The sequence below is a fragment of the Nycticebus coucang genome, chromosome 7 (genome assembly GCF_027406575.1).
Source record: "Nycticebus coucang isolate mNycCou1 chromosome 7, mNycCou1.pri, whole genome shotgun sequence".
NCBI classification, from domain to species: Eukaryota; Metazoa; Chordata; class Mammalia; order Primates; family Lorisidae; genus Nycticebus; species Nycticebus coucang.
In genome coordinates, this window is record NC_069786.1 from 92,682,134 (window position 1) to 92,696,863 (window position 14,730).

The window sequence follows — 14,730 nt, forward strand, 5'->3', positions numbered from 1 at the left end:
CCCCTTTCCATTTTTCCTCTGCAGGGAGGAATAGCATCTTTGTTTTTATTCTTTTTCAATCATTTTAAAAAATTGTGCTTTTTTTATTTTATTTTTTTTGAGACAGGGCCTTACTCTTGTAGCCCGGGCTAGAATGCAGTGGGATCTTTATAACTCACTACAACCTCAAACTTCTGGGCTCAGCTGATCCTCCTGCCTCAGCTTCCTGTGTGGTACTGCAGGTGCTTGCCACCATGGCTGGCTAATTTTTCTGGTTTTGTAGAGATGAGGTCTCTTCCTCAGGCTGGTCAGGAACTCCAGCCTCAAGAAATCTTACTGTCGTGACCTTGAAAATTGCTGGGAAAGGTGGCATGAGCCACCAAGCCTCATCAGTAGCACTTTTATTACGCTTGTAGTTGGAAAAAGAATATGAAGCTCTTGGCTTTCAACCTTGGCTTACCACCTAACTCTGTCTCACTGTGTCTGTCTACTTAGGTAGTACCTCTCACGGTTTACCTTCCCTATTTGAAAAGCTGATATATCTTCCTTGTAATCTTCTCAGAGAGAAAATGTATCCTATTTATAATGCTTCCTGCTTGTCTCTGTCCTCTTTGCCTTCCTCTTTCCCTGTCTTTTTTTCTCTTCTCCCATGCCTCATAAAGCAGTTCATAACTGCAAACCTTTAAACAAATGTTTTGGTATGTTAATTCTCAGTCCACCTCTACCGAAGATAAACCCTGAAAACTATTTTGTTTGCATATGAAGAAGTATACTTTGCACTCTTTTATGCAGGAACATAGCCTCTTGATGAAGGAGGCTATGAAAAGTTTGATTTATATGCTTTTCAATATAAAATGGAATAATACGTCATTTTTTATTACATTGTAAAGTGAGACTAGTAAAATAATATAATTAGAAACATCTTAGGTAATTATAAGATAGTATTTAATATAGCTACATATAAAATTATATATAATAATTGTTTTATGTATTATATGTAATATATAATAAAGCAGTGAGATCATATTTTCTATTCCCATGGACCTTTTTTTAGCATATGCCATCTCTTGAATTCATAACTTTTTAATATTTGAAATATACTTTTTTCTTTACAAGATCTTAGATGTACATTAGGATATTCTAGTTTTTTTCAAATAAAGAATTCAGTGTATATGGCCAGTATAAATATAAAGTTTCTTTTCTTTTTTTTTTTTTTTTTGTAGAGACAGAGTTTCACTTTATGGCTCTGGGTAGAGTGCCACACAGCTCACAGCAACCTCCAACTCCTGGACTTAAGTAATTCTCTTGCTTCAGCCTCCCAAGCAGCTGGGACTACAGGCGCCCACCCCAACGCCCGGCTATTTTTTTTTTGTGTGTGTGTGTTTTTTTTTTTTTTTTTTGGCCGTGGCTGGGTTTGAACCCGCCACCTTTGGCATATGGGACCGGCGCCCTACTCCTTGAGCCACAGGCACCGGCTATTTTTTTGTTGCAGTTTGGCCGGTGCTGGGCTTGAACCCTCCACCCTCGGTATATGGGGCCGGTGCCCTGCTCACTGAGCCACAGGCGCCGCCCTATAAAGTTTATTTTCAAGAAAATAATCACACTAGTTTTTAAAAACCAAGGAAGAGGGTGGCGCCTGTGGCTCAGTGAGCAGGGCGCCAGCCCCATATACCGAGGGTGGCGGGTTCAAACCCAGCCCCGGCCAAACTGCAACAAAAAAATAGCCGGGCGTTGTGGCGGGCGCCTGTAGTCCCAGCCACTCGGGAGGCTGAGGCAGGAGAATCGCCTAAGCCCAGGAGTTGGAGGTTGCTGTGAGCCGTGTGATGCCACGGCACTCTACCGAGGGCAATAAAGTGAAACTCTGTCTCTACAAAAAAATAAAAAACCAAGGAAGAAAATTAGAAAGGTTTGCTAAAATCAAATCACTGAAAAAAATACATTAAGAAAAATGTTCTTTAAATCCATTGTAAATATAATTTCATATCATGTAATTTATAAAATAAATGTTAAAGCTTTTCCTATGAAGATTTTTGCCTAAACACAACTACTTGAAAATATTATTAAGGCTAAAACATAATTTTTTTTAAGTTAACTGATTAAATATTTAAAAGTGTCAGATATTAATTTAATGGACATTTTTGTTTTTCCTATAAAGAAAGGGATGTGAGGGATTTTGGTTCTTTAGAGATCATATTATTTTTAATTTTTTTTTTTTTTTTTTTGGTGGTTTTTGGCCGGGGCTGGGTTTGAACCCGCCACCTCCGGCATATGGGACCAGCGCCCTACTCCTTGAGCCACAGGCGCCGCCCCATATTATTTTTAATTTAAAGAAGAAAATATAAAGTATGGGGGGATTATATTTAGACATCATAAAGTAAGTTGCAAAGAAATTAATAGGTTTCATTGCATGTACATGAGAGGGAAAAGATTATAATCACAAATTAATAGGTTTCATTGCATGTACATGAGAGGGAAAAGATTATAATCACAATAAAAAGGCATGTAACAGAAATGAAGGTATTTTGCAGAAAATATGACCAAGTTATGTTATACAAAAGCTCACATACATAGAATAAATATTGAGACATCAAGAATACTTTTAAAAATGTGTATAAAAATAAGGCAAGTTTTTTTTTTTTATTGTTGGGGATTCATTGAGTATACAATAAGCCAGGTTACACTGATTGCAATTGTTAGATAAAGTCCCTCTTGCATAAGGCAAGAATTTATTTCAAAATTGGTAATACCTAGTGCTAATCAGAGCGCTATGATCATACTGTTGGTGGCAGTATAACCAAGCTTAATTTCTGTAGACAACGATTTGGAAAGTAAGTGTGTGATAAGAGCCGAAAAGTGTTAAATTTTTTGTAGTCTTTGCCCACATCTTGGAATTAATTCCAAGCAAGTAACTAAAAATAATACCACAAATTTGAATGAAAATGTTTGCATACTATGATTAAAATTGCAAACAAATTCTTGTGAAAATCTTTAAATTAGAAGTAATTCATTTCCTTTCACACATGATTTAATAAGATTTTATTGGCTTGTCAACTATAGTTTTTTAAATTTATAATTGCTAACTTTCAGTTTGTTTTTTTTAAAGTTATACATGAGTATAGTTTAAAGAATCAAATAGTATTTCCATGATGTTTCTTAGGGAAAAGAAAAAAAAAAAAAAACAGTCCTGTCTCTGCCTTTCATATTCTGCCTGAGATAGAAGGAGCCCTTTTGGTCCTCCAGTTGATTATTTTACCGTTCATCACAAGGTCTCCAGATAACATGTTCATTACCCAGTTTTGATTTTCAGTTTTACACATTATCCAGTTAATGAAGAATGATTTAATGCTTTTCCCACTTGTCTGCATACCTGCCCTTTTCCTATACAGCCAGTCCCCAAGTTACAAAGGTCTGGCTTACATACAACTCACACTTAGGAACAGAGGTTATTATAGGAAATCCCTAAGTGACAAATATTCCACTGACGTACAATTCACACTTACAAATGGTGGCTGTTACAGGTAATAGATAAATATACCCTGTTTCAACTTATATACAAATCAACTTAAGAACAAACCTATAAAACCTTCTAGTTTTTAACCTAGAGAATGCCTGTAGTCTAGCTTCTCAGTACAATGTTATAGTTAATTTTGTTTTAGAATAGTATTTAGTGTGTTATATATATATTTTTTTGTGTGTGTGTGTGGTTTTTGGCTGGGGCTGGGTTTGAACTTGCCACCTACGGCATATGGGACCGGCGCCCTACTCCTTGAGCCATAGGTGCCGTAAATGTTATTTACAACTGAGCCATTGTATGTAATAAGGTATTACTTTTCCTTTCCTACACAGCTTTTCCTTCGTGGCATTATCCACCCAAGCTCTGTCTTGCTGAATGTAACTCTGCAAAGAAGGAGAATACAGTCAAAACTCAGTGTTCGACAGTGTATATAATTTTCTTTTTTAAGAAACAGGGTCTGGCGCCTGTGGCTCAGTGAGTAGGGCACCGGCCCCATATGCCGAGGGTGGCGGGTTCAAACCCAGCCCCGGCCACACTGCAACAAAAAAATAGCCGGGCGTTGTGGTGGGCGCCTGTAGTCCCAGCTACTCGGGAGGCTGAGGCAAGAGAATCGCGTAAGCCCAAGAGTTAGAGGTTGCTGTGAGCCGTGTGATGCCACGGCACTCTACCCGAGGGCAGTACAGTGAGACTCTGTCTCTACAAAAAAAAAAATAAAAAGAAACAGGGTCTGGCTCTTTTGCACACACTGTAGTGCACTGGTGTCATCTTAGCTCACTGCAGCCTTGTGTTCCTGGGCTTGAGCAATTCTCCCACCTAAAGTGTTAGAACTATAGGCATGAGCTACTGCGCCTGGCCAATGTAGTAATTGGTCAATATAGATCTTGGGTGGATTTTGATATGCAAATATATAAGAAATAATTTTCTTATACATTGGACGTTGCTAAACTTGATAATTAAGCTGTTAATGGATTGGTAATTAATAGTCACATTGGTAGCATGCTAGTAAGAATTAAGTAGCTTTGACATTTCAATTATACTTTTATGAGAGTCAGCTAAATGACTGAACTGAGTCATACTAGTTTGTTCAACAATTAACAGGACCTTGATGGCTTAAAATAATTATAAGGAAAACCAAAATTAATTGGATAGAAAGCTTCCCTGGTGGGAAAGAAAGTAGCCTGTGTGTTGTCAATGACATCAGAAAATGTCAGTATGAAAAGATTATCTTGGAGATTCTGTGATTATTTTTTTTCCCCCTGACCTCATAGGCAAGAAAGTTATTTTAAATGGTAGTTCTTTTGAATGGCAAGCTGGTACAGAATCAGGACCAGTGACAAGATCTGAATAAAGAAAGCACAAAGGGAAGAGTGAAGATGAGTGGAGTGATAAAAATTGAGGCAGTGGGACAGTAGCTGTTAATATTTTTAGAGTGAAGGCACCTGCCAGTGATGCATGGAAGGAGAACACCGCTCTGCAGGTTTGAAGGGAGAAGGGGCGTGCGTGTGATTCAGGTCCTAAGGTTGGTTTTCTTAGTTCTCTTCATGATGCATGTTCTGTAGGTTTTATGCATGTGGAATAGAAAGACTTTGAAGCCCATTTATTGAAAAAGTAAAATTGTAAACATTTAAGTTTTTTTATTTTTAGAGATAGAGTCTCACTTTTTCACCTTTGGTAGAGTGCCATGGCATCACAGCTCACAGCAACCTCCAGCTCTTGGGCTTAGGCAATTCTCTTGCCTCAGCCTCCAGAGTAGCTGGGACTACAGGCGCCCGGCTATTTTTTGTTGGAGTTTGGCTGGGGCCAGGTTTGAACCCACCACTCTTGGTATATGGGGCTGGCACCCTACTTACTGAGCCACAGGTGCCACCTAAAATTGTAAACATTTTCTTTTTTTTTTTTTTTTTTTTTTTTTTTTGCTGGGGCTGGGTTTGAACTTGCCACCTCCGGCATATGAGACCAGCGCCCTACTCCTTGAGCCACAGGCGCCGCCCAAATTGTAAACATTTTAATAGCTTCAAAAGGCATTTCAATATTTAGTGACAGATAAAAGCATCCTGACCAGTATGTTTACTAATCCCAGATGTTCTTTGTATTCACAAGTAGCAGAACAGAAATAGCAATATTATAGGAAGCTTTCTATATGGTTCTAGGAGCCCTGTAATGAAAGGTTGAAAAGCAGAAAGCCAACTAGTTATTTTGACATTTTATGAGAAAATGTCAGCAAAAACAGATATGATGTGTTGTTGATTGATTTGGTACCTGAAGTCAAGGCATAGATGTTTATTTTCTTTCCCTTTTTTAAAGTTAGTGAAACGGGAGAACCACTAAATTATACCCAAGCTTGATTAGCATGCATTTAATGTTTTTATATGAATGAAACTCAGCAGAAAGATTAGAGATAGCCTGAACTGTGCCCTTTTTTTTTTTTTGTAAGTGTTGTAGCGCTGTATTAGCATTCCAAACTGTAAATATGACTTTAGTAGATTAGATAGCTGGTGAAGTTGGGGGACGGGGAGACAAAAAAGTAAACCATGACGCTCTAAGAGGATTTTGTGATTCCTGCTGAGAACTCATTACTGCAATACTTTTATCCCTTGAAGAATTTTATAATGTCAGTGAAACATTGTGGTGAATCTTTCTAATCTCTCAGATTCCAGTGACTTGTGTGCCCCCCTGTACTCTAGAGCTGGTCTTGGATGTGCTAATGCTGCGTGTGTTCTCAGAATATTTTGGTAGCATTCTTTCAAAGGAGCCACAATAAAGAGACTTACCTCGTCTGGCTGTATATTTTTTGTAATTCAATTGAAAGATACATAATACCACATCTAATAATGGTAATACCTTAGGTTAAATGTACTTAATTGCTTTACACAGCAGTTTCATACACATTAGTTAAATTGGTGGATAAGTGTAGGTTTTATTTCCCCTATTATATAGAGAGAAGACCGTGGCAGTGCTGGGAAGAAAGACAAGGGTTTCTGATTCCTGGTTCTATATAATGTATATGAAATACTATGTTTAGTGGATATATAAGAAATGGGGCTGGGCTGGGCACTGGGCACAGTGGCTCACGCCTGTAATCCCAGCACTCTCTCAGAGGCCAAGTCTGGTGGATTGCTTGAGCTCAAGACCCTATCTTTACTAAAAATAGAAAAACTAGCTGGGCGTTGTGGCAGTCCCAGCTATGTGGGAGGCGAAGCAAGAGAATGGCTTGAGCCAAGAGTTTGAGGTTGCTGTGAGCTATGATGATGCTATGGTGGTCTACCCAGGGCGACAGAGTGAGACTCTGTCTCAAAAAAAAAAAAAAGAAAAAAAGAAAGAAATGGGGATGGAGTTACAAGAATTTGCACTTAACTAACATTTAAATACTACAAATAATGCAGGAAAATAAGCATTTAAATCTTTTAGTACTTAAAAATATGTACATTATTTTATTTGGTTTTCATAGTTAATGTAAAATAGAACAGAGATTAACACTCCCACTCAAGTACTAATAAGACTTAAGGAGATTAGGCATTTGTCCAGAGACTTATTAGCAGTATTGCCTATTACAGTAGAATCAGGTCTCTGAGATCTTTGACTCCTGATGTTTCTTCAGGATGCGCACAATCTCACTGCTTTGCCTTTCTTATTCTGTGTGTACCATTATTGAATCATAGATGGAAACTAGATTGATAACCTGACTGCCTACATTCCTATCAAGATTAAGATTGATGAAACCATTCATGACATAAATGCCAGCCACGTTTATATGACTGAGGAGGTAAATAAAACTGATTGCTACCATTATTTGAAGAAGTCCTGTAATGAAACTTTTATAAATGAAGTCCTTCATAAAATTAGGAAGCTGTATACATTTATTGAATATATGCATTCACAGTGTTGTGGTTTTAAGATACACAAGTAAGCTGGTATGGATTTTCACATTAAGTTTACTTAAAACATGATATACTTACATAATCTAGAATGAGAGTTTTAGTGATTTCTCTTTTGGTTGCTACCTAATTAACCTGTGAAATAGAATCTGGAGCATTGGCGAGGCTTCTCCTAAAACTTTGCTAAGCAACCTACCCTGTTTCCCCGAAAATAAGACAGTGTCTTATTTTAAGGTGTGCTCCCAAAGATGTGCTAGGTCTTATTTTCAGGGGACGTCTTATCTTTCCTGTAAGTAGATCTTATTTTCGGGGAAATGGGGTAGTAGTATTTTTTCCTATGATTATTAGCATATTGTGTGCGAGAAAGAGAATTGAAGTACAGGTACTAATGTTATTGAAACCGCAGTGGGGGGTTGGGGAGTTTGGCCTAGATCTGGTTGATGGAAGCACAGAATAACTAATGTGGAAAAGAGAATTACCAAGGAAAAAAGGAAATTTAATAGACATCTTGTGGAGACTAGGAGAAGCTTGGGCTTTTCAAAGAGAGAAAATTAACCAGGGCTTACCTCCTTTTAACTGGTTGTGTTGAAATTACAAGGGGCTGTATGTCTGGAATATGTTACTGAGGGATGGTGAGTCTGGGCTTCAGAAAGTCTGTCCAGTGGCTTTCAGAACTTCGCCTTCTTTGTCTTAACAAATAACCCATCATTTCTGGGAAACTGCTCAAAATGGTCAAGTAGTTAGGTAAGGGAAAGGATTATAAAAAGTTATACGTAGAGGTTATTGAAATTTGTTCATAGAACCAGTTACACTAACTTCTAGTTCTTTTAGTCTTCATTTTCCTTAAAAAAAAAAAAAAAAAAAGCTTGGGCGGAGCCTGTGGCTCAACAGAATAGGGCGGGTTCAAACTCAGCCCCAACCCCCCTAACCCCCAAGACAAAAACTCCAAAAAATAAATAAATAAATAAATAAAACCCTTGAAAACATAACACCCTAGAAAAGTTGATTGAGCTCTTTAGAAATAGGAAGCTAGTGTTGGAGATAGGATTATTTTAGTATTTGTCTATTGTCTTTTTTATGTCAACCAGTTATTTTCTTAAATAATGGTATTTATAATGACTTTTTGTATTGACTAAATAGTATTAAGAGACAATTTCTTTGTTGTCCAGGCTTGTTGGCCCACGCCTGTAATCCTGGCAGTCGGGAGGCCAAGGTGGGGGGATTGCTTGAGCTAAGGAGTTAAGTACGAGCAAGACCCTGTCTCTATTAACAGTAGAAAAACTAGCTGGGCATTGTAGTGGATGCTTATAAGTCCTAGTTACTTGGGAGACTGGGGCAAAAGGATAGCTCAGGCCCAAGAGTTTGGAGTGACTGTGAGTTACCATGCCATGGCACTCTACCAAGGGCAACAGAGTGAGACTTTGTCTCAAAAAAAAAAAAGTATTTGTATTGTATTTTCGATGGGTTACTTTAGTATAGCTCACACACACAGTATTGTGGGTTTTAAGATCTACAAGTATGCTGGCATATAGAAAAAGCCCCTTACTTTGAAGTCAGGCAACTGCTACAGGCTTGAAATGTCACCTTGATCATACTGGATACTTTCCTTGGGCTTCAGATTTCTTGTTTATAAAATAAGATTATGTTAGCTATATATACTTAAGGATGTTTTTATCTTAAACTTTTTGTATTTTTATTATGTTGATCTGTATGAAATGAAAGATAGTCATCTTTCTTGTGACAACATCTCTAGGAGAATTTTGTAATGTTAACCATTAATGTGTATTCTTGAAGTTATTTTTGACTTAAGGTATTTAATTTTATTTGAAAATTTTAAAATTTATGACTTGGAGTTTTATATAGTAAAAACTACAATAGATAGCCAGTAATTAAAGATTTTATAGAGAAATTTGCTATGGAGAATATCAGCCCTTTATTTTTGAAACAGAATCTTGTTGTCTCTAAAGTGCATTGGTGTAATCATAGCTCACTGCAACCTCAAACTCCTGGACTCATACCATACTCCTGCCTCAGCCTCCTGAGTAGCTGAGACTAGAGATATACTACCATGCCAGGCTAATTTTTCTATTTTTTGTAGAAATGGGGTTTCACTCTTGCTGAGGCTGATTTTAGACTCCTGAGCTCAAGTGATCTTCTCACCTCAGCCTCCTAGAATGCTGGTAGTAAAGGTGTGAGCCACCTCTCCTGACTCAATACCACTCTTAATGTGGAAATTATACAACGATGAAATAGCCTTTTAGCTGTGATGATACATTTGAAATAGATGAAAATAAATTGTGGCCACTTGCTATTTATCAGAATCTATCCTTCCATTTCTTGTCAGTGGGATTATACATTAATTTTTACAGCACCTAGTAGAAGTTTTGGGTAGATAACTCACCTGATTTGAAAAAATATTTTCAATTATACAACTAACATATTCTTTTTTTTTTTTTTTTTTTTTTTTTGAGCTAGAGTGCCATGGTGTCACAGCTCACAGGAACCTTAGGAAATCTTAGGCTTAAGTGATCCTCTTGCCTCAGCCTCTCAAGCAGCTGGGACTACAGGCACCTGCCATAGTGACTAGTTAGTTTTTCTACTTTTTTGGGGTAGAGACAGGATCTTGCTCTTGCTCAGGTTGCTCTTGAACTCCTGATTTCAGATGATCCACCTGCCTTGGCCTTCCCAGAGTGCTGGGATTACAGGCCTTAGCCACTGTGTCTGGCCTACAACTAATGCATTTTCAATGTAGAAAACTTGGAAAACTGAGAAACACAAGAGAGAGAATATTTTTCATAGAGCAAAGCTGATTCCTGTAAGGGCCTGTATTTAGGGCTGAGTGGTAAATGGACTTAAGTATTTTGCTTATTTCTGCCTCTGCCTCAGTGATCCTCTTTGTATTGTGGGTTGAAAAGGATTCTTAATTTCCCTTGGAATGTTTGGGAAGCTCTGTAAGTTGTAGATGTGACCTCCTAGCTGATTGAGGTCATGTGACTAAGCTCCTATGGTAGAAAGTGAGGAGAAATGATAATGTGCAACTTTCTGCTGCTTCTTTCTGTTGAGGAAGAAATTTCTGAATTATATTTCCATTCTTTCTCTTTTCCCATTGGCTGGAATAGTGTGCTGTTAAGTTGGAATGTCTGGAGCATAGCTGCCCTCAGACCTGGGGCAGTCATCCTGGGCTGTTTTTAAGTGGAAAAACTTGCTTATTTCTTAAGCCACTGCCTTTTGTGAGAGATTTTTTGCCAGAGCTCCCACAGGGCTGTTCAGCTGTGGCCTGCAGCTGGTTGTGGGCCATACATTAAACACACAAACGCTAAGGAAAGCTGATGAACAAAAAAGGTTCATGCATAATTTTGATGGTATCCACCATCATAAATAAGCATTCATAGCCAGCTGCAGGCCATGGTTGGATGCCCATGAATGATTTATGTATATACCTGTATCTGCTATAGCAGATCTCCATGAAGTTGCAAAATCTATGAATGATTTGCTTTTTAAAAAAGCTTACCACCGGTTTAATAATATCTGTGATGTCACTGATGTCCTTGCATTTCTATGATATTCTCTTGAATGTCAATGAGTATACTACTCAAGATAATTTAGAAACTTTGCAGTAAATTGAGTACTAAGTGTTTGAAAAAATAGAAGTGACAAGTGACAGTTTAAAGCTCATATGGACCATCCATAGTTTTTCTGTTTCATGGAGTCAGTTATTTGACATTGTCTGGTCTATATATGGATGTTTTCTTTCCACGGCTGGTCCCTATTCATTTGACAGTGTGATGACGTGCTGAAGAAACCTCATGGCATAAATGGAGCCACACTCGCTCAGAGTATGCGTCTTCTAGTGGAAAACCAAGGTAACTGCAGGGAGTGTCACATTAGGAGCTAAAACAATATGTACCCTTGTGTCCTTTTTTGCTTAATGGTGATTTGCCTTAATCACCCTTTCCATCTTCATTCGTGTATAAGTGAAATTAATATATTTTAAATGGTGAGTTTATTCATGAGATTATAAAGAATTCTTGTGTGTGGATTAAAAAACAAATCTCAAACTTTATGTAGCTTTGGAAACTCATATATACTGCATATGATAATTCAACCTGGATTATTTAGACCTACCTAATAGCATTTAGTTGACTAAAGTATCATTTTAAATAAATGTGAGTGTTTGGTAATGTATAGATAATCATTCTCAAACTTACTAGCAAAGCTATATAAATTATTGCTGGGCCTTAACCCCCAGGGTTTCTGTTTCAGTAGTCTTCATTTCTTTTTCTTTTCTTTTCTTTCCTTTTTTTTTGAAATAGAGTCTTAAGCTGTTGCCCTGGGTAGAGTGCTGTGGAGTCACAGCTCACAGCAACCTCAAACTTTCTGGCTTAAGTGATTCTCTTGCCTCAGTCTCCCAGGTGGCTGGGACTACAGGTGCCCCTCACAACACCCGGCTATTTTTTTGTTGCAGTTGTCATTGTTGTTTTAGCAGGCCTGGGCCAGGCTCAAACCCATCAGCCTTGGTGTATGTGGCTGATGCCCAACCCACTGAGCTATAGGTGCCACCAGGTCTTTATTTCTAATGTTCAAAGACTTCTGCTTCTCTGGTAAACATACTTCTTTGTTTAATCACTGAATATAGGTTATGTAATTTCTTTGCAAATTTACAGAAAAATACATAGAAGAATATAACATGCCCCTGAATCCCATATCCTGCTTTAACAAATGTTAAATGTTTTGTCACATTGCTTCAGATCCCCTTTTATTTTTAAAGAAACAGAACACTTTCACAGATGCAGTTAAATATGTATACCTCCTCTACTAGATGACTTCTCTCCTTCCCTTCCTGGGAAGATAACTACTCTCCAGAAAGTAATGATTCCTATGGTCTCTTATTACTTGTATACTTATACCCCAAAGTAAGGCATTTTGCATGTTTTTCAGTTGTCTATAAATGATAAGGCATTTATCTTTTTGCAGTTTACTCTTAAACTGCATAACTCTTAAAGTTATGTTTCTGAGATCTTTTTTGATGTTAATATGTGTTCCTTTATAGTCACACTTATAACTGCATTGTAATCTTTAATTACATAAATATAACATATATTTTATTCATTCTACTCATAGGCATTTAGGTTGTGGTGGGCAAATTAATGGTTATATAATTGACTGCTATTCTTTGTTTACCTTCTTTTTCCTTTTTTTTTTGTGGTTTTTGGCCGGGGCTGGGTTTGAACCCGCCACCTACGGCATATGGGACCCGCGCCCTACTCCTTGAGCCACAGGCGCCGCTCTTACCTTCTTTTTCTTTCTTTTTTTACCTTCTTTTTCCTTGGAGACTTTTAGTCCCCCATGTTCTGTGAACATTCCCTGTCCCATACGTAGTCATGTATTTCTTAATGATGAGGCTATGTCTGAGAAATGCACTGTTCGATGGTTTTGTTGTTGTGTAAACATAAAATGTACTTAAACAAACTTAGATGCATAACCTACTATACACCTAGGCTACGTTGTATAGCCTATTGCTCCTAAGCTACAAACCTGTTGCTGCATTGAATATTATAAGCAATTGTAATACAATGGTATTTGTTTATCTAAACATAGAAAGGTACAGTAAAAATACACTATTAAAGATCTAAAAATGATATACCAGTATAAAAATGAATGGAACTGGCAGGACTGGAAGTTGCTGTGTGTGAGTCAGCGAGGTCAGGAAGCAACTAAGTGAATGTGAGAAGCTAGGATCTTAGTTACTGTACACTGCTGTAGACTTTATTCTTTCTTTACCAGCGATTTGCTTTGGAAAAATTTGGGAAGGACTTGAGGGAAAAATTTTTCTCCTTGGATAAAAAGAGAGACATGAGGCTGGGTGTGGTGCCTCATACCTGTAATCTCAGCATTTTTTTTGGAGACGAGTCTTACCATGTCCCTTCAATAGAGTGCCACGGTGTCACAGCACACAGCAACCTCAAACTCTTGGGCTCAAGCAATTCTCTTGCCTCAGCTTTCCAAGCAGCTGGGACTACAGGTGCCCCCCACAATGCCCAGCTATTTTTTGGTTGTAGTTGTCATTGTTGTTTGGCAGGGCTGGGCTGGATTTGAAGCCACCAGCTCCGGTGTATGTGGCTGGTGCCCTAGCTGCTGAGCTACAGGCACCGAGCCTCGTTTTTGTTTTTTGAGACATTCTTAGTCTGTCATCCAGGTACCAAGATTTTAATTGACATTGAATTAAATTTGTACATACACTTGGGGATATTTTTGTATATCTTATGTAGTATATTCCACACCTTCATGTAGATGGTGTCTCTCCAGTTTTTGCAGTTCTTTACTGTCTTTTTTTTTTTTTTTTTTTTTGATACAGAGTTTCACTGTCAATCACCCAGGCTGGACTTGGACACTTGGACTTGAGCTCCTGGGCTCTAAAGATTCTCCCACCACAGCCTCCCAAGTACTTGGGACTACATGCATATGCCACTGTGTCTGGTTTAATTTTTTTTCTTACCCTTTTCTTTTTTTACAAGTTGGGGTCTTGCTGTGTTGTCTCCTAGGCTCATGCAGTCCTCCTAAGTAGCTGAGACTACAGGTGACAGTTACCACACCCAGCTTTCAATAATATGCTATAAATTTTTTTCTTTTAATGGTTTGTATGTTGTGTTCTACTTATTTCTAGAAGCCAAATGCTTTTGTTTATAATTACATTTTCTAATTGGTTTTTACTGAAGAAAATTTGATTTTTAAACAACTTTTCATCGAAATAGAGTATGTGTTCAGAAAACACAGAAGGCCTAAGCACCACGAATTACCACAAAGTAAACTTCTTTGTGTAACTATTGCTCAGGTCAAGAAAGAGAACAATGCCACATTTTGGTATCCCCTCCACTCTGGTCTTTTCCCAGTGATTCCCCCTAGAGTGCTCTGGCGTCATAGCTCACAACAACCTCTAACACTTGGGCTCAAGTGATTCTCTTGCTTCAGCCTCCTGAGTAGCTGGGACTACAGGCGCCCACTAAAAGGCCTGGCTATTTTTTTTTTTTTTTAGAGACAAGGTCTCACTCTAGCTCAGACTGGTCTTGAACCTGTGAGCTCAGGCAGTCCACCTGCCTGGATTACAGTGCTAGGATTATAGGTGTGAGCCACACAATACCCACCTTGTTTGTTTGTTTGTTTATTTTTTGCAGTTTTTGGTCGGGGCTGGGTTTGAATCTGCCACCTCCAGTATATGGGGCTGGCGCCCTATTCCTTGAGCCACAGGTGCCACCCTGGCTTGTCTTTAATAAATGGTAGAGTAAATGTTCCTATTTTGTTCCTCAAGATGGCCCTTTCTACATAAATATTAAAAATAACTTGTCAGTTTTCTCAAAATAACTT

General features: G+C 38.1%; 1 protein-coding gene across 4 annotated transcripts in view; it reads left to right on the forward strand.

Annotated features, from left to right (window-relative positions):
- SLC39A10 (solute carrier family 39 member 10) overlaps nucleotides 1-14,730 on the forward strand; it is a 167,596-nt gene that overhangs the window by 96,726 nt on the left and 56,140 nt on the right. The window lies entirely within an intron of this gene.